This window comes from Callithrix jacchus, chromosome 6, assembly GCF_049354715.1.
Source record: "Callithrix jacchus isolate 240 chromosome 6, calJac240_pri, whole genome shotgun sequence".
Taxonomy (NCBI): domain Eukaryota; kingdom Metazoa; phylum Chordata; class Mammalia; order Primates; family Cebidae; genus Callithrix; species Callithrix jacchus.
The window spans coordinates 133,849,094-133,874,322 of NC_133507.1; the positions used below are offsets into that span (position 1 = coordinate 133,849,094).

Here is a 25,229-nt window from a genome sequence, read left to right on the forward strand (position 1 = left end):
GAGCATCATTATTTTAGCTAGAATTATAGGAATGGACTCCTAACTGGTCTCCTGTGCTTTAATCCTGTTGGTCTCCAAACTTTTCTCCATACGTTCATAAAAATAATTTTTTGAGATAGAGTCTCACTTTTGTTGCCCAGGCTAGAGTCTCACTTTTGTTGCCCTGGCGTGATCTTGGCTCACTGTAACCTCTGCCTCCCGGGTTCAAGCAATTCTCCTGTCTCAGACTCCTGGGTAGCTGGGATTATGGGCGCCCACCACCACGCCTGGCTAATTTTTGTATTTTTAGTAGAGACAATGTTTCTTCACCTTGGTCAGGCTGGTCTTGAACTCCTGACCTCAAGTAATCTGCCCACCCCGGCCTCCCAGAGTACTGGGAGTATAGGCGTGAGCCACCACAACTGGCCAAAATAATTTTTTAAATTCATGTCTTGATGTCATTCTCTTGCAAAAATATGTCTATGGGATTCCACAGCTCTTAGACTACACACCATACTTCTTAAAATGGCATATCGGCCCTTCAGGATCTGGCTTAAATTTCTAGCGTTAGCACTCCCCCGTCACACTGTAGACTTTGACTTTTTTCCCAAGCATTTCTGGGCCATGGCACATGATTTCCCTCTGACTAGAATGATCTATTTGCATGACAAACCTCAGCTGATATCTCTGGTGGGATGTTATCACTGGCACCTCCAAGTGGAGTGAGATGGCCTCTCTGAGTGTTTGTGTAGTATTCAATATGTATCTTTTTTATTGTATTTATTAGATGAGATTGTATTCGCATGTTTGTTGCTGAATTAACCAGAAGGATTTGTGTCACTACAACACAGTTAATGTACTTAATCTGAAATTAAATCCAGGATAGTTCTTTTCAAAAATATTTTTTATTTACTTATATTAAAATCATTTTTAGATATCGTAAACTTTGATCACATTACTGTTCAAAGGAAAAAAAGAGTGGGCTGTATTAAAACTAGTAAGAAAATTAATTCTATATCTAATACCTTATTAGATGTCATAGACTAAAATCTCATTATAGACTAAAACTATGCTTTAGTAAGTTTGGAATAAGAGCCTTGTTTATAAAGCTTATCAATTGACCCCATTGCTTCCTAATCCCCAAACCTCAAGCACATTATGCTGGAAATACTGAAAAGGAACCATATTGTTGTAAGACCTCTATGAACTGCACATTTTACTACCTTTGCCAAGAATTTCCTACCCCTTCTCATCTGCCTAAAAAGTCCCTATCTATCCATGTTTTAATTTCAATATCTTATATCTTCTACTCTGAAGAGATATCTCTGACGATTTCAATAAGATAATCTTTTTGGGCCTCATTATACTTTGTAATATATTATATATGACTTTATTAAGTAATTGTGTTTCTCAGGGCCACCCACATCCCTAATAAACAGAAAGTGAATTCTCTAAACAGAGAGACAATGTACAATTCACTTTTGTATCCACTATGAGCTAGCCTAAGTCCACAATTCAGGAGAGGCTCATTAAATATTCGTCAATATGAGATTATGGATGTGTGTTTTGAGACAGGATATGCTTAGAAATGATGATATGACAAGAATAAGAAGTGCCTGTCAAAATGCTAAGAATGCAAGAGAGAACAAGATATGTAAAAAATAGATACAATATTGTGGCATACAGAGTGGAATGAGATTATTAATATAGGAGAAAACTAGATATCAGTAGGATATCACTGATCATTAAATAATGCTTTTAATAAAGAGTCTACATGATGAGTGAATCATTGAAATGTGGTCAATATACTATTTTTGAGTAGGCAGGTAAGAAGAATTCACCTCGGAAGGTTTTTTTAATCTTGGAAAGTTTATAAAAGAGTAAAAGTCAATCACTGAGAAAATTAAGTATTTATTCCACAGACACATGGACTTAGAAACACTTTGCTGAGCCACTTGCAGATTCTGATCCTCAGAAACTATAAAATCGTAAGTGTTTGCTGATTTAAGGTGTTAAACCTTCATGTGATTTTTTTTTGGATAGAAACAGAGAGCTAATACAAGCCAGAATCATATATTATTCCATGACTTTGTTATCTTTCAAGAATTTCCTTATTCTTGATGCCTACACTTTTCTCAATGTCTATGATGGACAACTAAATTGCTACTATGGATTTACTTCTGACTAAAACAGATTTTACATTTGTATAATAGAGATTTACATATGTATTACTTATACATTTAAAAGAATTAGAAGTTCATATATTTTCAACGAAAAGGAACTCATCTAATTGCCAGCCTGAGTTGCATAATGTGGACCTCATGCTGTGGCAGTTGCTGCTTTCCCAAGTTGGGTATGACAGGCTAGTTGCAATTACATAAATAAATTGTTTTCTATCATCCTCACCAGTGCATTAATGAAAGCCTGCACAATTAAAGAAAAGATCACACTGCTTGAAGAAAGCAAGGTGACCAGTTTAAATCAGTAGATGAAATTAAAATCATTCCACTAGTACTATTTTCCAATCCAGCAATTGCTAACACTGTTCTGAAATGCTACATACATCCATATTCAAGGATCTTACATACTCTGAGCCAAACTTACCATTAAAAATGTGATAAATGCTAACATACTTTTCTTAATTACTCTACAAAACTGACTAATGGAAAATTTACACAATATTAGAAAAGGAAAAACATTATTTTTAGGGTTACTCTATATCCAAAATCTTAACTCAGACTCCTTCCTTTACAACAGGTTTCTCAAGAGAAATCGATGGCAAGCCCAAATGTGTTGTCTTGACACTAGTCAGTTTCTCCTGTTGTCATTAGTCACCCTATTTTCTAGCTAAACCCCTATTCTTGATTTTAGCATAATCCTTTCCTCAGCAGGGTGAATATTTCATATGAACTCTGGATTCAACGAATGCAGGTAAGACAAGAACCAATTCGTGTCACAGTAAGCATAAGGAACCCTGAGTTGGACACTTCCGGCTTGTCCCTGGCTTGCAGGAGCCTGTATGATAGCTGTAAACTCAGAAGGTGGCCAATGCCTATTTAAAAATAAAAATTGTTTATTATTTATTTATAATGAAGTGGCTCATAATTGTCCCTCTCCCGTACTCACTTTTCTTATTTCCTGGTAAAGAGTGTGAACTCTATCCACCAAGTCCTCCGTAGTCAAATAAAACCTTTTTATAAAATCTGTATCACACACACAAAATGTCTTATAAATGCATATGAGTGTGAATGAAAATCCTGAAAAATAACTATTTCCTATGTTCCACTGTTCTCTACATCTACATTTTTATGACATAATCACAGTGTGGTAACACTTTAGTATTGTGTATGTTCCTCTAAGAATAAGAGAGATGGACATCCAGTGCTAAATTCTACTGAAAATCCATGGGTCTAGGTCTTAGGGCTATTCCCTTTACAGAGATTTTAACTCTTCATGAATTCTATTAATCAAGTTACTTGGCTGGCTATTTCCTTTCCAAAGGCCCTCTGACATCTGATGACCTCTTTTTTTTTTCTTCGCTTCGTACACACACTTAGCATATGCAATTTTAATCAACCAAAAGAAAATCCCAAATGTATAAGTGAAAAAAATCCAAACTGTTGACATGGGCTTAACTAATATCGGCTACTTTTATGTACAGCTGTATACATTCAAAAAAGCTGGGCCGGGCGCGGTGGCTCAAGCCTGTAATCCCAGCACTTTGGGAGGCCGAGGCGGGCGGATCACGAGGTCGGGAGATCGAGACCATCCTGGTCAACATGGTGAAACCCCGTCTCTACTAAAAATACAAAAAATTAGCTGGGCATGGTGGCGCGTGCCTGTAATCCCAGCTACTCAGGAGGCTGAGGCAGGAGAATTGCCTGAACCCAGGAGGCGGAGGTTGCGGTGAGCCGAGATCGCACCATTGCACTCCAGCCTGGGTAACAAGAGCGAAACTCCGTCTCAAAAAAAAAAAAAAAAAAAAAAAAAAAAAGCTATCCTATATGTATATACAAAAGTTGTTTATACACAGGTCTGTACATAAGGGTCTATACATTTATTTCTTCAGAACCGTTAGGTGCCACCTCTCGGTGAGGACACCAACACTTAATTCACATATATTACAAAAGAAAGACCATTTCTAGGATTGACAACATTGTGAATCCTGTATACAGACAATGTACACTCCACTGGTCTGGTTAAGATCCTTCCATCATAATGTGGATCACACCAGGTGCATGGGTTCCCTCAAGCAGCTTCACACAGAGTGCTCCAAAGTAAAAGCCCATAAACCAACCCGAGATGAGGAAGCAGAGTCCTGCCCAGAGTGCCACCACAGGTCTGGGCTTAGTTGAGTCTGCCTGCCCTGCTCACTGTTGGCATTCCAATTCATCTACACCAATAACTTTGGTGGGCATGGAGGGCAGGGGTTCTCATAGCACATCTGAGCCAAACCATTTGGCGAGTCCCACGCATTATCAACCTAAAGCAGCTGGAAGAAAAACGCCCACCTTGGCATCCCCAGTTCCTGCAACACCTTTTCTCTGCCCTGTCCGCCAAGTTCCCCTTGTCCTCCATGTCCCTATGGTTCGGCCTGCTCACCAGCTTCACCCAGGATTGGTACAGAGGATGCTGGCACAGGAAGTACATCCACAGTATCTTCCAAACTTGCTCCAAGCTGGTATGCTTCCTCCTGGGATGGACTTGACTCATTTACAGGGAATGTCTGGCCCTATCCTAGGTCAGCCCTTTTACCCTTTACCTGCTGCTAGTCACCCTCTCTTAAACCCTTGTCCTGGAACACCTCTGCATCTGGCAATGATGCAACAGCAGCTACAGCACTCAGTTTTGCATCCTCCAGGCTCTGGTTCCCAGGTAGCAGCTGCCAGTGTTAAAACAGCCCCTCAGAACGTGCCCAGCTGGTCAGGCCTGCCCCACATGCACTCCCAGCTGGAGCATCGCCCCAGCCAGAGCAGCAGCTCCCCTGTGAGACTCGTCAGATGACCTCTTCTTAACTTATAACTTTGACTTTTATGAGATATCTACACAAATGTAGCCCTTACTAAGGGTAGGTTAGGGAAGGGAAAGGAAGGGAAGCACTTGATTTCAGAAGCCATTATGACTGTGTTCATATTTGAAAGTAGAAACTTTAAAAGACAGGTAACAAATTGTCAGAGAAGCACTGCAAATGCTAATGAAGTCGAGAGTCAAATAAAATTAAAAAGGAAAACGTGCATTACTAAAAAGTAATATGTTTAATATTCCATAAATATTCATAAATATGTCATATCCACAAGCTTATACTGCTAGAGGTTCAGTATTAAAACAAGGAAGACTGCTTAGAATAGGAACACAAACAATAATAATAAGTCAAAAAGTCTTTAATCTTCATCAGCCACACAACTGAGATCACATCGAAATATATCTATACAGTCTGTTTCACTCATCTATCCTCATATTTAATATTCACGAGTACAAAGGAAGTTTCTATGTAATTTCCTTTATTAATACTTCACTATGAAGTGTCCCCATACTAACATAATTAACTTTACCAGAAATTATTATCATACCCATCTGCCTAAATTTTCAATTATCTTTGCCTCTAGACATGAGTAGCTACCTTATGAAATGATATCATCGGGACAATTCCTTCATATTCAAAATACCTCCTTTTCTCCCATAGCTTGATGCAAATATAATGATTAATATGAAAGAGGAGGAAAAGTTTTATGCTAAACTCTAAAATCTTTTGTATTAGGAGTTTGTGTCTTAAATCAAGCATTTCTATCTCAAAACCTTCATATTGGTAAAAATGTACAGTTCTTGAAGGATCATCTTCTATTCCTTTTTTATCAACTATCTTTTAGATAAGGAAAAGACGTCTTATATTTAAAGTAAATTTTGAATGAAATTATAAAGAAAGTGCTTATTATTAGCCATCTGGCAATACACTAGTCCTTCGAGTTATATGACCACAAATAGTATAGGAATTCAAAAACACATGAACAAATCCACTACTAAACTTTAACATTTGGTAAGAAGTGGTATTTTGTGATAAAAAAAATTCCCCTATGAGTTGGGACTAATTTTTATAGTAGCACATATGATCTAAAAATTCCTTATTAATCTTTGCTTCCATTTCTCATCAGTTCATAAATGACAATAAATAGCAAATGTTGATGAAAATCCAGAGCAACTAGCACTCTTATATATTGTGGGAATATAAAATGTGTCAATTACTTTGGGAAAAAATCGTCTAGTAATTTCACATAAAACCAAATACTACATCTATTCTGTAACCCAGCAATTCTACTTCTAGGTATTTACTCAAGAATGTTAAACCTATGTACGCAAAAGATATTTGCAACAATACTGATAGCACATTATATATAACAGCCTCGGTATAAATCAAAGGGACAATTAACAAATAAACTATAGTAATTCATGTAATGAAATATTACTTATCAATGAAAAGGAGCAAATTACTCATACATGCATCAACATAAACCTCAAAAACATTTTCCTTAAAAAACTCTTGGCCAGGCACAGTGGCTCATGCCTGTAATCCAGCACTTTGGGAGGCTGAGGGAGGTGGATCAGGAGGTCAGGAATTAGAGACCAGCCTGGCCAGTATGGTAAAACCCCATCTCTACTAAAAATACAAAAATTAGCTGGACTTGGTGGCATGCACCTGTAGTCCCAGCTACTCAGGAGGCTAAGGTAGGAGACTAGCTTGAACCTGGGAGGCAGTAGGTTGCAGTAAACTGAGATTGTGCCACTGCACCCAGCCTGGGAGACAGTGCAAGACTGTCTCAAAAAAAAAAGGAAAGAAAGAAAGAAAAAGAAACAATCTTCTACAAAAGTATACAGTGTATTATTTGAATTCAAATAAAATTCTAGAACAGGTAAAATTAATGTTAGTCCAAAAAAATCAAACTGGTGTTTACATCGGGAAGTGAGGGAGAAATACACTGGTAAGAGTTATGTGGGAACTTTGTGGATGATAGTGATATCTGTATCTTGATAGGGATTTGCATTACTCAATTACAAGTATTTGATAAAACAGTGAATATGCACTTAAGATTTGTATAATAAATTATATATACATTTTATATCAAATGAAAATGCTATAATCAGATACTGAACTTTATTATTTTCTTTTTTGTGATACAAAGTCTCACTCTGTCACTCAGGCTGGAGTGCAGTACAGCAATCTCAGCTCACTGCAAACTCTGCCTCCTGGGTTCAAGCAATTCTGTTCCCTCAGCCTCCCAGGTGGCTGGGATTACAGGAACGTGCCACCACACGCAGCTAATTTTTGTATTTTTAGTAGAGATGGGGTTTGCCATGTTGAGTAGTATGCATGCTAATGTATTTCTGCATTTCTGATTTCTGTAATTCATTTGTTGATATACAAAAAATGAAACAGAATAGTGGATAGAGGGCAATAATGGGTAGAAATATGATAACACAGGTATAATAAAATTAATGGTTTCAGCTAAATAATATATTCTGTCAAATGTGCTCCTTTTCTTATACACAGAATATAATAATATATTCTGTGTAGTAACATTCACAATAAAATGTTAGGGTAAACTGCAATGTGATTTACCTTCTAATCTTATGAATTAAAAAATTAATACTTTTGAAATTCAGGTAAACAATTTTATAATAACCAAAGCAACACTTCAGTAGTTCTCTTGGTCTTCTCAAAAGATTTATCTTTGTGTCCTTTGGAAAGTATTTGAGAACAGGAATGCCAAACTTTTTACCCACATCAGCATTATCCTTCAATTTCAAACTAGGTAATAATTCAGTTTCTCTCCTTCTGCTGGAATCTCGGAATAACAGAATCTCCTATCTATGAAAAGAAATCCTTGCCAATTTTATGGCATGTGTTTTGCTTCATTTGTCCATCAAATTTAACATCAATATGCTAAGAAACAAATGAGCCCTAAATGCTATATGTATATTCTAATATTTCATGTTATTTTCTTCTTAGGTTTCCCATCACCCAATAACTGGGTTTCTTTTCATAGAATATGACAATTGAAAAAAGATAAATGATATAAAGACACTATTCATTAAAAAGGGTGAAGGGGCTAAACAAAATATTATTTTTAATTAATTTAACAGTCACTGCTACAAAGCCTAGAGCCATTTGCTGGTGTTCTAAAGGAGTCTGAGACGCAACTCTTGATCTAACACATAGATAAGGAATTGACTTTTACTTTTATAAATCTTAGAATAGGTGATGAGAATTCTATTGATTAGTCTGTAATAAACTGATGATGGCTCTTAGAATAATAAATACTTTTAACTGAATCATGTAAGCTAATATAATTTCAGGTGGCGCATGAAAAAACTGAAGCATTTAAGTATTGTGTCTTCCTCGTCACAGGAGTTCTAACATTAAAAGCCAGTCATACAAATAATATGATGGTAGTTTTATAGCTTGTGCCTTTCTAGCTTGGCATGAATGCCATATTTTTAGAAAAGACCTTTAGTGCATAACATACTGATCATTTTTTTTTCTTTTTTTGAAGCAGGGTCTCACTCTGTCTCCCAGGCTGGAGTGTAGCGGTGCAATAGCAGCTCATTGCAGCCTCAACCTCCTGGGTTCAAGCAATCCTCCTGTCTTGGCCTTCCAAGTAGCTGGGACTGCAGGTGTACATCCCTACGCTAGTTACTTTTAAAATTATGCTTATTTTCTGTAAAGATGGGGTTACTCTATGTTGCCCAGGCTGGGTCTTGAGCTCATGGGCTCAAGTAATCCTGTTTCAGCCTCCCAAAGTTGCCGGGATTATAAGTGTGAGCCACCTGGCCAGGCATGAACAATTTTTGATATCAAATAGGCTAATATGAGACATATAACAAAGGTTACAGTTAGACACATATAGAGCTGCACTGTTTAATACAGTAGCCACTAGCCACATGTGAATTTAACATACAGCTAGTCTGAATTGATATGTGCTATTAAGTATAAAATATATAACAGATTTTGAAGACATAGGATTTTTGTAAAAAACAAAATATAAAGTATCAAAAATGTATCAATTTAATATTCTAGATATAGTTAATCGAAGTATATTACTAAACTAATTTCATCCATTTATTATTCATTTTTAATGTGGCTGCTGGAAAATTTAAAATTAGATTTGTGGCCCTCATATTTCTAATGAAAGTGCTAATGTAGAGATTTGTCATCTGGGAGAAATAATTTTATATTTAAACACAATATTTCCTTGACTTTGAAATACTATATAAACAAGGGGGAAAGAAAAAAGATATGACTGAATATTATTCCATTATGGGAAAATAAATAAATAAATATTACTTCTTCCTGTCGTTAAGCTTCTATCCATCCATCAGATAGCGCTGATGCAATTCCTCATTTTGATTTGTAGGTTAGTAATCCCTTTTTCTATCATCCTAAATGATTGGAAAAATATTGAACAAATGGTTTTCTGCCTAATCTCAACCTCTTGTCATTTATTTTTAAAAAATTAAACCTTATGAAGATCTAACTTTTGCTAAATAATTCACTTTGCCTTGATCATTTTGAGGGAAGAATCTGCATCCATTTTGCTTGTGCTTGAGTGTGTATATTATTATTTAAGTAACACAATCTACTATTAAGAACTATTTGTCCTTATGGACAAACTGTACTTTTAAGAAATTTTTCTTTTTCACATTTTAAGTGGTCAAATAACATCAAAGAAAACATGAGTATAGTTTATAATAACCTATTTTACATTTAAAAAATAACTAAAAGAGATAATTCAAATGTTTCTAACATAAAGAAAGGACAAATGTTTAAGGTAATATCCCAATCTTCAAAATTATATGAAATTAAACATTACATGTACCCCCAAACTAAGTAATTCTATTTTACATTAATAAAAATTGTTTTAGAAAAATAAAAAGAAAATAAAAGACCATTTTTTAAATTAACTATGGTTAGTCCAACATGTTGTGGTCAACTTTGTCCACTCTCTCACTAACATCCAACCCTCCTGTCTTGTTCTTTCATCATCCATCCAAATTTTCCTATTTCATTTCTAATGAAAGAACCTTTATTTGGTCAGGTAATCAGCTAGGATTAAGATAAAACTGGTTCAGTGAGTCATGCAAGTTGAGAGTGAGATCCCTTCTTTACTTAGAGTTTTGATATCTTATTCAGCATGAATTTTTTAATTTCAATATGATTTTTTTAAGTTTTTAGATTTATATATATATATATATATATATATTTTTTTTTTTTTACAGAGATTTTTGTCACTCCGTAAATTCCACATCAAAGTCAAATGTCTCACTCACATCACCATAATTCCATCCCTGAGGGTAATGAAAATAATCTTTGATTTGCAGGGAGGGTAAATTCTTTCATATGCCCCCAACAACAAATAGTGACTGACCTCAATAAATCAGGGCGATGTCATTCCTCTGGCAAGTGCGATAGAAGAAGTGGATTGTTTATAATAGCTTCTAACAAAGCTTTTTTCTTTTGTTTCCCTTTTTCCTGATAAAATACCACAGAATTGGCTGGCATATCCTTAAAATTCATTTTATCCTTCCCATGTCTTTTTACCATCAATGTGGACATCATATTGAATGTGCAACAACCATGGAAATATTAAAAGGAAATTTTCTAAAGTCATCCATGAGCAACTGCACCAGCCATGGACTGCACATCTTTTGACTGTCAGTGGAAAACATTAAAAAAAATTTTTAAACCTCTGTAGTTGGGTTTTCTGTTACACAAAGCAGACCACAATCCCAACTGTCACACAAGGACAAACTAAATTCTTCAGTTATTTTAAACAAATATTTGTTCATAACACTTTAATTTTTGTTTTAATCAAAAACTGCATTTGCAATATGTAACTTTTTCACAGTATGTATTGAAAACATAGGTCTAAAGTTTTGGTGACATAATTCTTATTCACATTTTAGAAAGTTGTGCTCCGATAAAATCACAATCATTTTCTTCAAACTCTATTCAGTCCAGCCCAAAATTTAATTTGATTCAACGAATACTGACTAAGCACCTACTCTCTGTTGGACACTAAATAAACCATTTTAAAGAAAACTGACGCAGTCCCTGACCTTTGGCATCTTACAGATCAGTTCTGATCAATCTTTGATATTACACTCTAAGCTAGATTATTGGTGATCATACTTTAACAGTCTAGAAATCCTTGAGGACATACTTCTTCTCACTACAGAGGTAAATGAGAATGTTTCAAACTAATATGGTTGGAAATACAGTTGGTTGACTGTGCTGGTGAAATCAATACAATAATCTATTTGTTTAGTATTTTAAATTAACAAAACACATCTACAAAACAGCCTCAATTTAAAGTACACAAATGGAAAAACATTCCATCCTCATGGATAGGAATAATCAATGTCACAAAAATGGCTGTACTGCCCAAAGTAATTTTTAGATTCAATGCTATCCCATTGAACTACCATCGACATTCTTCACAGAATTAGAAAAAACTATTTTAAATTTTATATGGAATCAGTGTGAACCCCATACAGCCAAGAAAATCCTAAGCAAAAAGAACAAAACTGGAGGCATCACACTACCTGGCTTCAAACTATACCAGTCTACTGTAACCAAAACAGCATGGTACTGTTACCGAAACAGACATATAGACAAATGGAGCAGAACAGAGACCTCAGACACCACACATCTACAACCATTTGATCTTTGACAAACCTGACAAAAACAGGCAATGGGGAAAGGATCTCCTATTTGATAAATGGTGCTGGGAAAACTGGCTAGCCATATACAGAAAACTGAAACTGGACCCCTTCCTTACACTTTATACAAAAATTACCTCAAGATGGATTGAAGACTTAAATGTAAAACCCCAAACCATAAATACCCTAGAAGAAAACGCAGGCAATACCATTGAGGGAAGAGGCATGGGCAAAGACTTCATGACTAAAACACCAAAAGCAATGGAAACAAAAGCCAAAATTGACAAATGGGATCTAATTAAACTAAAGAGTATCTGCACAGCAAAATAAATTATCATCAGAGTGAACAGGGAACCTACAGATGGGGAGAAATTTTTTGTAATCTACCCATCTGACAAAGGTCTAATTTCCAGAATTTACAAGGAACTCAAACAAATTTACAAAAAACAAAAGTAGAAAGAAAAAAAACATTAAAAAATGAGAGCAAATGATATGAGCAGACATTTCTCAAAAGAAGATATTTATGTGGCCAAGAAACATGAGAAAAAGCTCTATATCACTGATCATTAGAGAAATGCAAATCTAAACCACAATGAGATAACATCTCATGCCAGTCAGAATGGCAATTATTAAAGAGTTTAGAAACAATAGATGATGGTGAGGCTGTGGAGAAATAGGAATGCTTTTACACTGTTGGTGGGAATGTAAATTAGTTCAACCTTTGTGAAAGACAGTATGGCTATTCCTCAAGGATCTAGAACCAGAAATACCATTCGACCCAGCAATCTCATTATTGAGTATATACCCAGAGGAATATAAATCATTCTATTATAAAGACACATGCACACGTATGTTTATTGCAGCACTATTTACAATAGCAAAGTCATGGAATGAACCCAAATACCCATCAGTGATAGATTGGATAAAGAAAATGTGGTACATACACACCATGGAATACTATGCAGTCATTAAAAAATGAGATAATGTCCTTTGCAGGGACATGAATGAAGCTGGAAGCTATCAGCCTCAGCAAACTAACACAGGAACATAAAACCAAACACCACATGTTCTCACTCACAAGTGGGAGTCGAACAATGAAAACTCACGGACTTAGGAAGGGGAACAACACACACCAGGGCCTGTTGGGCGATGGGGGGTAAGGGGAGGGAACTTAGAGGATGGGTCATTAAGTATAGCAAACCACCATGGCACACATATACCTATGTAACAAGCCTGCATGTTCTGCACTTGTATCCCGGAATTTAAAGTAAAATGTATTTTTAAAATTGTCTCATTTTCCTTTTAAATCTGTACTGTTGGAACAACTTGGTGAAAATAAGTCTTTAAAATTACTTCTCCTTAAGCAGCAGCCACTAAAACTGTTTTCTTTCTTTCTTTCTGAGATGGAGTCTGACTGCTATCAGGCTGAACTGCAGTGACACAAATTCGTCTCACTACAACCCCTCCATGTCCCATTTAAGTGATTCTCCTGCCTTAGCTTACCAAGTAGCTGAGACTACAGGCATGTGTCACCATACCCAGCTAATTTTTGTATTTTTATCAGAGATGCGGTTCATCACATTGGCCAGTATAGTCTTGATCCCTTGACCTCGTGCCCCAACCACCTCAGCCTCCCAAAGTGCTGGGATTACAAGTGTAAGTCACCACAACCTGCCCTGTTTTCTTTTCTATAACTGAAATCCTTCCATTTTGCATTCCTAACTTTCTGAGGAATACACTGGAATAATTTTAGGCTTGACTTTTTCAGAAGTAAAGGAAAAGAAGTATTTCATCTTTGCAGATTTAAATGAGTTTTATATACGGTGTGTTCTATGAAATCAATGCCAATTTGTTTTCATTAGAATTGTTCTTTGGGCATGACATCTCTTTTCTTCAATGATGCTTATTTATGTACCAGACAGCATTAGACATGCCTGCATGCACTTTTTCTTTCAACAGACAGTTTCTAATGGAGGGCACCATGCTAAGAGCTGTGGGAGAGAAAGACAAACATTTAATAATTCCAGATTCTTAGGGACCTTAAAATCTAGTAGGAAAAATTAGATATATCAGCAAGTTAGGATACAAGTACTCTGTAGAGGGAAAATTAATGCAATACAAGAAGAAAAACAAAAACTAACTCTAACAGGACTTATCCCAGAAGGCTTGATATAGCACATGACATTTGAACCAGGTTTGAAAAATGGCTAGGATTTCAAGAAAAATAGTGAAAAATAAAGGACATTTTGGTAAGAGAACACTGCAAAGCACAGAAATGATCAAGTGGACTTGTGCTGCTCATGAGGCCCATGCCTGAAGCACAGAATCTTTGTAAAGAATGATAGAGCTTAGGTTGGAATTACAGTAATGTAACCTAAATGGCAGACTAAAGATTTTGTATTTTTGTCAAGTAGAAATACCTAAAGATTTTAGACCTGAACTGCCATCATATGTAACAAAATAAAATGAGATACATGAATTTACCTGTAAATAAAGTATTTACATTTGGATACTATTCAATGATAGCAAAGATGTGAGGAATAAGGTATAGTCATTCATACTTGGAAAATATGCAAATCATTGCTTTTACTTTGAAAGGAAATTCATGAACATATATGAGATTTTAAGTTCACATATTGTTTGACCTAGAACTTTCAATTTTTGAAATTTATTCTCTAGAAATTCTGGTATGAGTATGTAAAGAAATATATACACAAAATATTTAATAAAGATGCATTCATCACAAAGAAAAATCTTGCCTACTTATCAATAGAAAATTTAATTAGTAAAGTATGGAAAATCTGTATAGTACAATACTCAGATTTAAAAAATAAGTTTATACATACACTTAAAACCAACTGATTCTGGACACACCTGACGAAAACAAGCAATGGGGGAAGGATTCTCTATTTAATAAGTGGTTCTGGTAGAACAGGCTAGCTGTATGCAGAAAATTGAAATTGGATCTCTTCCTAATACCATATACAAAAATCACCTCAAGATGGACTAAAGACTTAAATGTAAAATCCAAAACTATAAAAACCCTAGAAGAAAATCTAGGCAATACCATTCAGGATGTAGGTGCAGGCAAAGATTTCATGACTGAAATGGTTTGGCTCTGTGTTCCCACCCAAATCTCATCTCAAATTGTAATCTCCATAATCCCCACATGTCAAGAAGGGAAGGACCAGGTGGGAGGTGACTGGATCATTGGGGATGATTTTCACCATGCTTTTCTCCTGATAGTGAGTTCTCATCAGATCTGATGGTTTATTTAGAGTTGGACGGTTCCTCCTTCACACAGCTCTGTCTTGCCTGCTGGCATGTAAGACTTGCTTCTTCCTCTTCCTCCATAATTGTCAGTTTCCTGAGGCCTCACCAGCCATGTGGAGCTTTGAGTCAATTAAACCTCTTTTCTTTATAAATTACCCAGTCTCAGGTATGCTTTTAGAGCAGTGTGAAATGGACTAATACAGTAAATTGGCACTAGGAGAGAGGTACTGTCAAGAAGATACCAAAAAATATGGATGCAACTTTGGAACTGAGCATCAAGCAGAGGTTGGAACAATTTGGAGACATCCAAAGAAGACAGAAACTATGGGAAAGTTTGGAATTTCCTAGTGATTTGTTGAATGTTCTTGAACAAAATACTGACAATGATATGGACAATGAAGTCCAGGCTGAGGTGGTCTCACATAAAGATGAGGAACTTACTGGGAAAAAGAACAAAGGTCACTCTTGCTATGCTTTAGCAAGGAGACTGGTGGCATTTTGCTCCTGCCCTAGAGATATGGGGAACTTCGAATTTGGGAGACATAATCTGAAATTGGAACTTATGTTTAAAAATGAAGCAGAGTATAAAAGTTTGGAAAATTGGCAGCCTAATGATGCAACAGAAAAGAGAGACGCATTTTCTGGAGAGAAATTCAAGCCAGCTGCAGAAATCTGCATAAGTAACAAGGAACAAAATGTTAATAGCAAAGACAATGTAGATAATGTCTCCAGGGCATTTCAAAGATCTTGGTGGCAACTCCTCCCATATCAGGCCAGGAGGCCACGGAGGAAGAATTGGCTTAGTGGGCTAGGCCCAGGGCCTTGCAGTTTTGGAATCTGGTTGCTATCTTGGGACTGAGTACCCTGTGTCCCCAGTCACAGTTAAAACAGGCCAATATACAATTCAAACCATTGTTCAGTCATTGCCTGAGACTTAATGGCTTCATATGGTATTGGTTCTGTAGGCACACAGATGTCAAGAATTGAGGTTTGGGACCTCTGCCTCAATTTCAGAGATGTGTGGAAACACCTGTATGACCAGGCAGAAGTTTGCTGCACAGGTAGAACCCTCATGGAGAACCTCTGGTAGGGCAGTGTGGAAGGGTTGGAGTCCCCACATGGAGTCCCCACACAGAATCCCCACTGGGGCACTGCCTAATAAAGCTGTGAGAAGAGGGCCACCATACTCAAGACCCCAGAATGATAGATCCAAAAACGGCTTGCACCATGCAGCTGGAAAAGGTGCAGACAGTCAACACCAGACTGTGAAAGCAGCCAGGAGAGGGGCTATGTCCTGCAGAGCCACTGGAGTGGAGCTTGTCAAGGCCAGGGAAACCTACTTCTTGCATCAGTGTGATCTGGATGGGAGATATGGAATCAATGAGATTTAGGAGCTTTAAAATTTAATGACTGCCCTGGTGGATTTCAGACTTTCATGGGGCCTGCAGCCCCTATGTTTTGGTCAATTTCTCTCATTTGCAATGGAAGCATTTATCCAATGCCTATATCTGCATTGTATCTTGGAAGTAATTAATTTGTTTTATATTTTACAGGCTCATAGGCATAGGACACTTGCCTTGTCTCAGATGAAACTGGACTTGGATTTTGGGGTTAATGCTGGAGTGAATTAAGACTCCGGGGGACTCTTTGGAAGGTGTGACTGGTTCTGAAATGTAAAAAGGATTTGGAAGGGGCCATGGGCAGAATGACATGATTTGGCTCTGTGTCCCCACCAAATCTCTTCTCAAATTTTAATCTGTATAATCCCCACATATCAAAGGAGGGGCCAGGTTGGAGGTGACTGGATCGTGTGGGTGGCTTCCCCCATGAGGTTCTCATAATAGTGATTTAATTCTCACAAGATATGATGGTTTTATAAGAGTTTGATGATTTCTCCTTCACATAGCTCTCTTGCCTGTTGCCATGTAAGACCTGCCTCTTCTCCCACCACCATGATTGTAAGTTTCATGAGGCCTTCCCAGCCATGGGGAACTATGAGTCCTTTAAACCTCTTTTATTACCCAGTCTCAGGCATATCTTTATACACTGTGAAAATGGACCAATACAATGATAAAGTCACCAAACGCAATCACAACAAAAGCAAAAACTGACAAATAGAATCTAATTAAACTAAAGAGCTTCTGCACAGCAAAAGAAACTATCAACAGAATAAACAGCCAACCTACAGAATGGGAGAAAATTTTTACAATCTATCCATCTGACAAAGGTGTGATATTCAGTATTTCTAAAGAATTTAAACAAATTTACAAGACAAACCCAGACAACCCCAATAAAAGTGAGCAAAGAACATGAACAGACACTTCTCAAAAAAGACATACGTGCACCCAACAAACATAAAAAAAAAAACTCAGTATCACTGAGCATTAGAGAAATGCAAGTCAAAACCTCAATGAGATACCATCTCATACTGTTCAGAATGGCTATTATTAAAAAGTCAAAAAATAACAGATGCTAGCAAGATTGTGGAGAAAAAAATGCTTTTACATTGTTGGTGGAAGTGTAAATTACTTCTGCCATTGTGGAAAACAGTGTGGTGATTCATCAAAGACCTACAGCCAGAAATAACATTTGACCCACCAATCCCATTATTGGGTATATATTATTTTATTATATAATATAAAGGAGTATAAATTATTTTATTATAAAGACATATGCATGCCTATGTTAATTGCAGCACTGTTTACAATAGGAAAGACTCATGTCTTTGCTACACTTTCCATCAATTACAGATTAGATACATATGTATATGTATAGATATACCATGGAATACTATGCAGCCATAAAAAGGAAGGACACCATGTTTTCTGCAGGAATATGGATGGAGCTGGAGGTCATTTTCCTTGGCAAATTAGCATAGGAACCGAAAACCAAATATCACATGTTCTCACTTATAGGTGGGAGCTAAATGATAAGAACACATGGACACATGGGGGTGGAACAACTTACACTGGGGCTTGTGGGAAGGTGTTGGTGGGAGGAGGGAGAGGATCAGGAAGAAAAGCTAATGGATATTGGGCTTAATACCTGGGTGATGTGATGATTTGTGCAGTAAACCACGATGGCACACGTTTATCTATGTAACAAACCTGTGTATCTTGCAAATGTATCCCTGAACTTAAAAGTTTGAAATTTAAAAAGATTGGAAATGTAAAAATAGGTCTATAGTTACTAATGCACAATAAAAGTCTATGTATATTATTATGTGGGAAATGTCCTGTGCAGAATCATATGTAGAATGTGGATTCATTTTGGGAAGTTAAAAAACTAAGGTCTTTATGTGTATTAATTTCCTTAAAAACTTAATTGATCTCTTATTATACCAGACATGGTTCTGTATGCCAGAGAGAGCAAAATACAATCACAAAACACAACAAAACCACAGAGAACAAAACACAAATCTCTGTGTTTGTGGATTTTATATTCTAGACAAGAAAGTAAATAAAATAATTACAAATTAGGATTGATCACCAGGACACATAAAAAAATAGGATAGAGAGATACTATGTTAGATAAGGTGTACAGGTTGACTGCCTTGAAAAGGTAACATATAACACAGACCAGAATGAAGTAAGCCCTGGAGCTACATCTTTAGGAAGAGTACCCTAGGATACAAGCATTATCCAGGAACAAAGAAAAGGTCAGCCTGAAGGTCACAGTGAACCAGCAGAAAGGTGGTAGGAAATTGAGGTGGGTTATTACCCAGAAATGTTTACTGATTATGGCTATAGCTACCTAAAACAATATACCTTGTATATAACAATGACTACTGTGTGCTAGGGGATTTCACTGAATGCGTGCACAACACCCCTTCCCCAACACAAGCAATTTTGCTTTATTTTCAGGAAATGAATCCTTAAACCACTTGATTTCTAGCAGAGTGTTGATCTTATTTTGACTGACATATAGGAAAATCCTCAAAAGAGACTCAGAATTTCCCTGAGCTGGATGAAAGAGGTTGGAGGGAGCAGTTGGAGAGAACAATGTCTTTTGCACATGGACAAGCCTGTTTGAAATCCTTTCCATACAGCCAAAGAGATAAAAGAAAAGGACTACAAAGTATTAAGCCAGTACAGTGAAGGTTAAATATGAGCTCCTACTGCCATGATTTATCTACTGAAACAGCTGGGAAACTTCCAAAGTAGTTCATATATCACAGAAGTAGAGGAAGTGAGTCTGACTGTATAAACACACCTCAGGGCTGCTACTGTTCCCATTAACTGTCTGTCTCAGTAAAGGTCTGCCATTAGACAGATTCCTGCTGTAGCTGAAATGATAGAAAACTGCAGGTATGTATAAAAATTAAAGGGAGATGTATGTCAAGAACAGTCATGAAAAATTTTTCAGGGGAAAGGAGAAAAAGGAGTTCTATAATGTAACTATTTTAAAGTCTGACATTTTTGGATTTTCATACTGTCTACATTTATATTTTTTCTGCTTAATGCTATATTGATGGCTTTAGTTAATTATGGTATATGTTTATTAAATATGTGCAGTCATTAATTTCTATAGTCAATCTGATGAATGTTTGAGAATTTTCTTTAAATTTCTCTTACAATCAACAGTGAAAAGGACTAAGGCATACAAGTTAAGATAAATATATTACTTTCAGAATAGGGTCAAACTTCTAAGGATTAATTTATATAAAATGTGACAAATCACCCAATATGGACTTGCACTTCCTTTCAGTTGAGAAAACAGAAGCATGATATGTTCAATTGTGTTATTTCTTCCAAGAGGATACCTCCTTGAAGATCCATGCTACACATTCTACTCAATTAAAAAACAACCAAAGACCACATTTGTGGGCATATTTCTGCTTGAACCATTTAATCTTTACACAGGGACTTATTCTTTACAAAATATAAGGAAGCTAGTTTGTCCACACATTTAATCTAGTAATAATTTTGATCTCTATCATGAGTACATCTTTCAGTTGTTTCTGATTTTGGGTGGGGAAAAAAGAGTATTATCAACAGAACTTCAATTCCCTATACCGCTCTCTTATTTAAAGAATTTAAATTGCTGCTCTTGGCTAAGGATAAATTTAAAAATCATGTCATTGCATACAAAATTTCACAACTTGATCTAAGTTTATTTATTGTAGGTTCATCTCTTACCATTCTACCCAATTCACCCCAAACTACAGTTATATCAACCTGGTCTGGTCTAACATTTCCAAAGATAAACTCCTGCTTTTTGCCTATATGGTTTTTCCTTTCTTGTTTCTTTCAAGAATGTCAGTCCTATTTTCTTTGTGTGAACTTCTCTTACTACTTCATCAAGATCTTTTGTAAAAGTCACCATATCATCTCTAAATCTTTGTTGTAATATCAAAGACACAATTATTCACTTTCTTACTTTCAACTCTAGAAACAAGGTCCTTTCACCTTTATGTTAATATATCAACAGCAGTCAGCATAGTATCTAGCAGAAAAAAAGCAGGCAATAAAAGCTGATTGAATGAAGATCACTTCATTCTAGAACTATACAATACCAAAGGGCTTATTAAGACACCTAAATCCTCTTTCCTCTTTGTCACTGTTTCTCTCTGCTTTCCTTTCTCCCCCTTTTTGTATGTATGTTTATGTGTGATTTGAGGGTAGTTATGGTTAGAAAAAAAATGACTTCTCATTACCATGTAGTAGATTTTCTATCATAAGAAGGCAAGAACAGAGAATTTAAATAACTGTCAAAATATTTGAGTCCTAAAACAGACAATTTCCGCACTAAGTCTAATACTATCTCAACTACCTGGAAAAAACCAAGCAGAATACATACGCGCGCATGCGCGTGTGTGCGCGCGTGTGTGTGCGTATGTAAATATATATACTAAAATATATATAGATAAAATATATATTATATATATTTAGTAGCATATACATATATATGTATATACATATATATGTGTGTGTGTGTATATATATATATATATATATATATATATATATATTTTTTTTTTTTTTTTTTTTTAGTAGGATCCAGTAAATAAAGAGAGAATGATAATGGATTTAGTTTTATTAGGCTTCCAAGATTTATGCTTGGAATACATCTTTGGAGGATCTGAAATTAAATCTTTTACCTCTTCAAGTACATCATGGCATAAAATTGAGGTTCATAATAAACATTCTTACCACGTTTCATTGTTTAAACCTTTTTGGCAGTTTCAGAATTCTTAGAGATCATCTATAAGTAAATCCCTTATTCTTCTTTCTTGTGACAATACTAAATCCCAGAGAAGTAAAGTGAACAGTTTAAGGTCACACAGCAGCTGAGATGAATTGCAAGTCAAGACACAGTTTCCTCATCACCAGTTTTTATCATTTTATAAAGCTGCCTCTATCAACAATTTGCTAATAAATTGCTTTTATTTTTATCATAACTTGATTTTCCTACTTAAAATCATGCAGTAGCTTCCAGTTATCCTAAGTTTAAAGTACATACTCCTTAGCAGAATTTCAGGGTATGTTCATGATCTAGTCTCTGATTATAGCTCTAACCTCAGGCTCACAATTACTGTGCTTGCATTCTATGCTTTGGTTTCTACAACGTGATTCCTCTATCTTAAACCTCTGTCCTCTAAAGATAGAAGCTGTTATAAACTGAATATTTATGTACCCCCAAAATTCAGATGTTGAAGCCCTAAACCCAAAAGTGATGGTATTTCAGGGTAGAGCCTTTGGGAAGTAAATAGGTTTAGATGAAGTCATGAGGGTGAGGCTCTCAAGATGGGATTTATAGTCTTACAGAAGAAAAAGACCAGCAGTCACTCACTCTCCAGCAGGGAGACACACAGCAAGAAGCTAGACATCTGCAAGCTAGGGAGAGGGCCCTCATTAAGAACCAGACCATGTTAACACCCTGTTCTTTTATTTCTTGGCCTCAAGAATTTAGAAAATAAATGTATGTTGTTTAAGCCAACCAGTACGTGTTATTTGATTATAGCAGCCTGAGCAGATTAAGAAGCACAACATTATGTCTCCCTTTTTTACCTCCCTAATTCCCATTCGTCCTTCTGTTTTTACCTTATATTTACATTATTTAAGAAAATCTTCCACAAAACTTTAAGACTGGAATCAAAGACATTATTATGTGCCCCTATAATATTAAATATCTTCTTTCATAATGTATATATCAGGGTATAATGTTTCTTCATGTACGTGTATGTATACTTCCATAAAACTACAAGCTCCATGGTAGTAAGAACTCTATCTGTTTTGCTCAGCATTCTATTCTGAGCATTATCATAGAGGTATTCATGAAGTTATGAAGATCTTTGAGATAAGCATATTCTTAAGCTAAAATAATTCTTTTTTCTTTATATATAAATAAAATTAAAGGAGAGAAAGAAAGAGAGAAGTTTTAATATTACTTTATGAAGCAAAATCTTTAAAAATTTAAATGAAAACACCCATAAGTATTGTGATTAATATGATTATTTCATTTGGAATAACCATATAAAGTGCTCAAGTTTTTAGATTTGTATTGTTAGCCTATTTACAACTACCACTTAAGAATTATAGGCTTTTTTGTAAGGTAAAAAAATGTAAATAAGAAACTACTAATTGAATGCTAATTATACTATATGTATATACACAAATTCCCTATATTTTATTTTTTTAAATTTACAATATGTTTTTTCAACAATTTCTTAGAAGTCCTGCCTATTACACTGTAAACCTGCTAAGAACTATGCATCAAATTCAAATAATTTAACTGAAAATTATAACTTTTAATCTTTTAGCTCAATTTAGATCTGCCTAGCAAATTTAGTACAATAATAATTCTGAAATAACCTGAACTTTCAAAGTACATGTCAACTTTCTTTTTTTGTTATTCAATGCTATTTGAGTGCCAACTTAGGGTAATACAGGAGATATAAACCATCCCTTACTCTCAACTCCTTTTTCTCTTAATACAAGCTTATGCTAAAATTTCATTTTTTAAAAAAAATTATTCAAGAACCTTATCAGTTACACAGACTTCACAATACACCAGCTGTTAATTCATTCTTTCATTCACAAATGTGCTAGGCACTATGCTGGATGTAAGGGGGACAGTGGTAAGCACATTATATCATATATTCTTATACTCTGGAAAGATGGATTCATATTAGTTACAGTAATGAAGTTTAATTGCCACTTGAGATAAGTACTCTGTGTGTTTAACAAGGAAAGCTTTGCTCAATTAGGCCAGAAGAGGGGGTCATCAAGGATAAAGCACTTAAGCTAAGTTATGAATGATGAAATCAAGTTAAAAAGGCAAAGAGAGGAGACAGAGAGAGAGAGAGTGAGTGAGTGTGTGTGTGTGTGTTGAAAAGAGGGTTGTGCGTGGAGGAATGTTTCAAACAGTATAAAACAGTATGTGCAAATGGTCTGTGGCCAAAGATGGAATGGTAGAGTCCAGAGAAGGGTAAAAAGTGGTGATAGATAAGAGCAAAATATAAGAGGACACTTATGAAATACCCAGGGGCTTACAGTCTATGTTAAAGATTCAGCCTTACCTTAAAAAACAATGATAAGCCACTGAAGGCTATTAAGCAGGTGTGAAAAGGATGATATAATCACATGTCAATTTGTCAACTGTGAAAGATTGCTATAAACCATATTAGAGGAGGTTTTGGATTTATTTTGGAAAAGCAATTAAGAGAATACTAAAGGATTCCGGACAAGAGATGATGTTAGGGCAGGATGATGATGCCCTAAAAATGAGAGTTTTGTAGAGGAGGAGGAGAGTGGCAAGATTTACAAGATACTTAAAATGTAAAATTGACAAGACTTGATGATGAATTGAATATGTCTGGGGGCATTAGAATGAGAGCTGTCAATCATAGCTACTAGGTTTCTGATTTCAGTAACTATTATAATTTATTTCATTCTCTGAAATATGTATATATTAGGGATAGGTTTCAAAACCCTAAAATCAAATATTCCTAAACTTTGTGGGTGAAAATATATATCATGAAATTCATATTAAAGATACAGTAAGACTTTAACACCCTAGTATGGCAGAATGACCATTAAACTTTAACCTCTCATTCTGGTCACCATTTATGTATCAACATTGATAGTCAGAGATTTGAAAATAAGAGCCGATTTTTTATATTTCTTTGTTTGCTTTATGATGGAACTCTCTCCTTCATTGCCAACATATTACAATACTTAAAAAATATATAAACAATCCTCTTAGAAAAAAATTATAGTCTAGATAAGGGTATTGCAAACTGAATACTGGCTTTTCCATAGAAGACCTACTATAAGGGTTAAATATCTGAATCAAGATTTAATTCTCATCTTTTTATAGAAATGGCTAAAAATACCACAATCAACTATAAAATTAACATAAAATAATACTGTATTTTTTTTAGCAGTGTTTCTTTAATTGCATTGAAACGAATAAAAATTTTACTAAACATCACATTTGATTTGGTAAGACACAGAATCATTATGCTGGAGTATGTAAAGCTCCTATGTCTTCTGAAACAAATAAATCTAAAGACAAAAGATCAAGGTTGTAAAATGAAGAAAGTCTGTTTTGCCATTGAGTGAAGTTCAAGGGAGATACAGAGCTACCTGATGACTCTTCGTGGTGCACATTATGTTTGTTATTTTCATTTTCTCATTTAAAATTTCCTCTTGCATACACAGCCCAATCGAAAATACATTGAGAACTTTTATTTTTGTATGAATATATTAAGCACTGACAAAGAGTAATGAATAGGCTGTAGATATTAAGTTTAAGAATAGTACATTCTAAAACTAGTATAAGAAAAAACAATGACATACTAGAAGAAGAGGGTAGATAAATTCTAGGAGAGAGGAATAAAAACAGCTATATTAACATGGAGTAGAAAAGATTACCATGGATTAATGGGAGTGAAAATTAGAGATCAAGTTGCTCGCTCTTTAGCTGCATTTACGCCCAGATTAACTACCTGAAAAGTGAATGATGATTTATTTTAATTTGTAAGCTGCTGTTTACAAGTGCTAATATGAATGTAACTGTGGATCATTTTAAGCCAAGTTGCTATAAATCACAGATGACAGATATTTGAGCTTGAAAGCTTCTCCCCATGGAAAATGTACCCATAGAAATACATTTTATGATGAAATATTTCATTAGGTTGATCCTATTGCTTAGTGGGAATGGTATCCCAAATCTTCATACATTTCAAAAATTATTTATTTTTTATGATATTGAGAAAAGCCTTTACAAAATGAAGCTAATGGCATATGTGTGAGGAGAAT

General features: G+C 35.4%; 1 protein-coding gene and 1 pseudogene across 5 annotated transcripts in view; one reads left to right on the forward strand and one right to left on the reverse strand.

Annotated features, from left to right (window-relative positions):
- The window catches only part of ERBB4 (erb-b2 receptor tyrosine kinase 4), a 1,220,557-nt gene that overhangs the window by 821,941 nt on the left and 373,387 nt on the right, over window positions 1–25,229 (reverse strand). The gene's annotated exons all lie outside the window — the stretch shown is intronic.
- On the forward strand, window positions 4,282–4,983 carry LOC144576772 (eukaryotic translation initiation factor 4E transporter pseudogene; annotated as a pseudogene).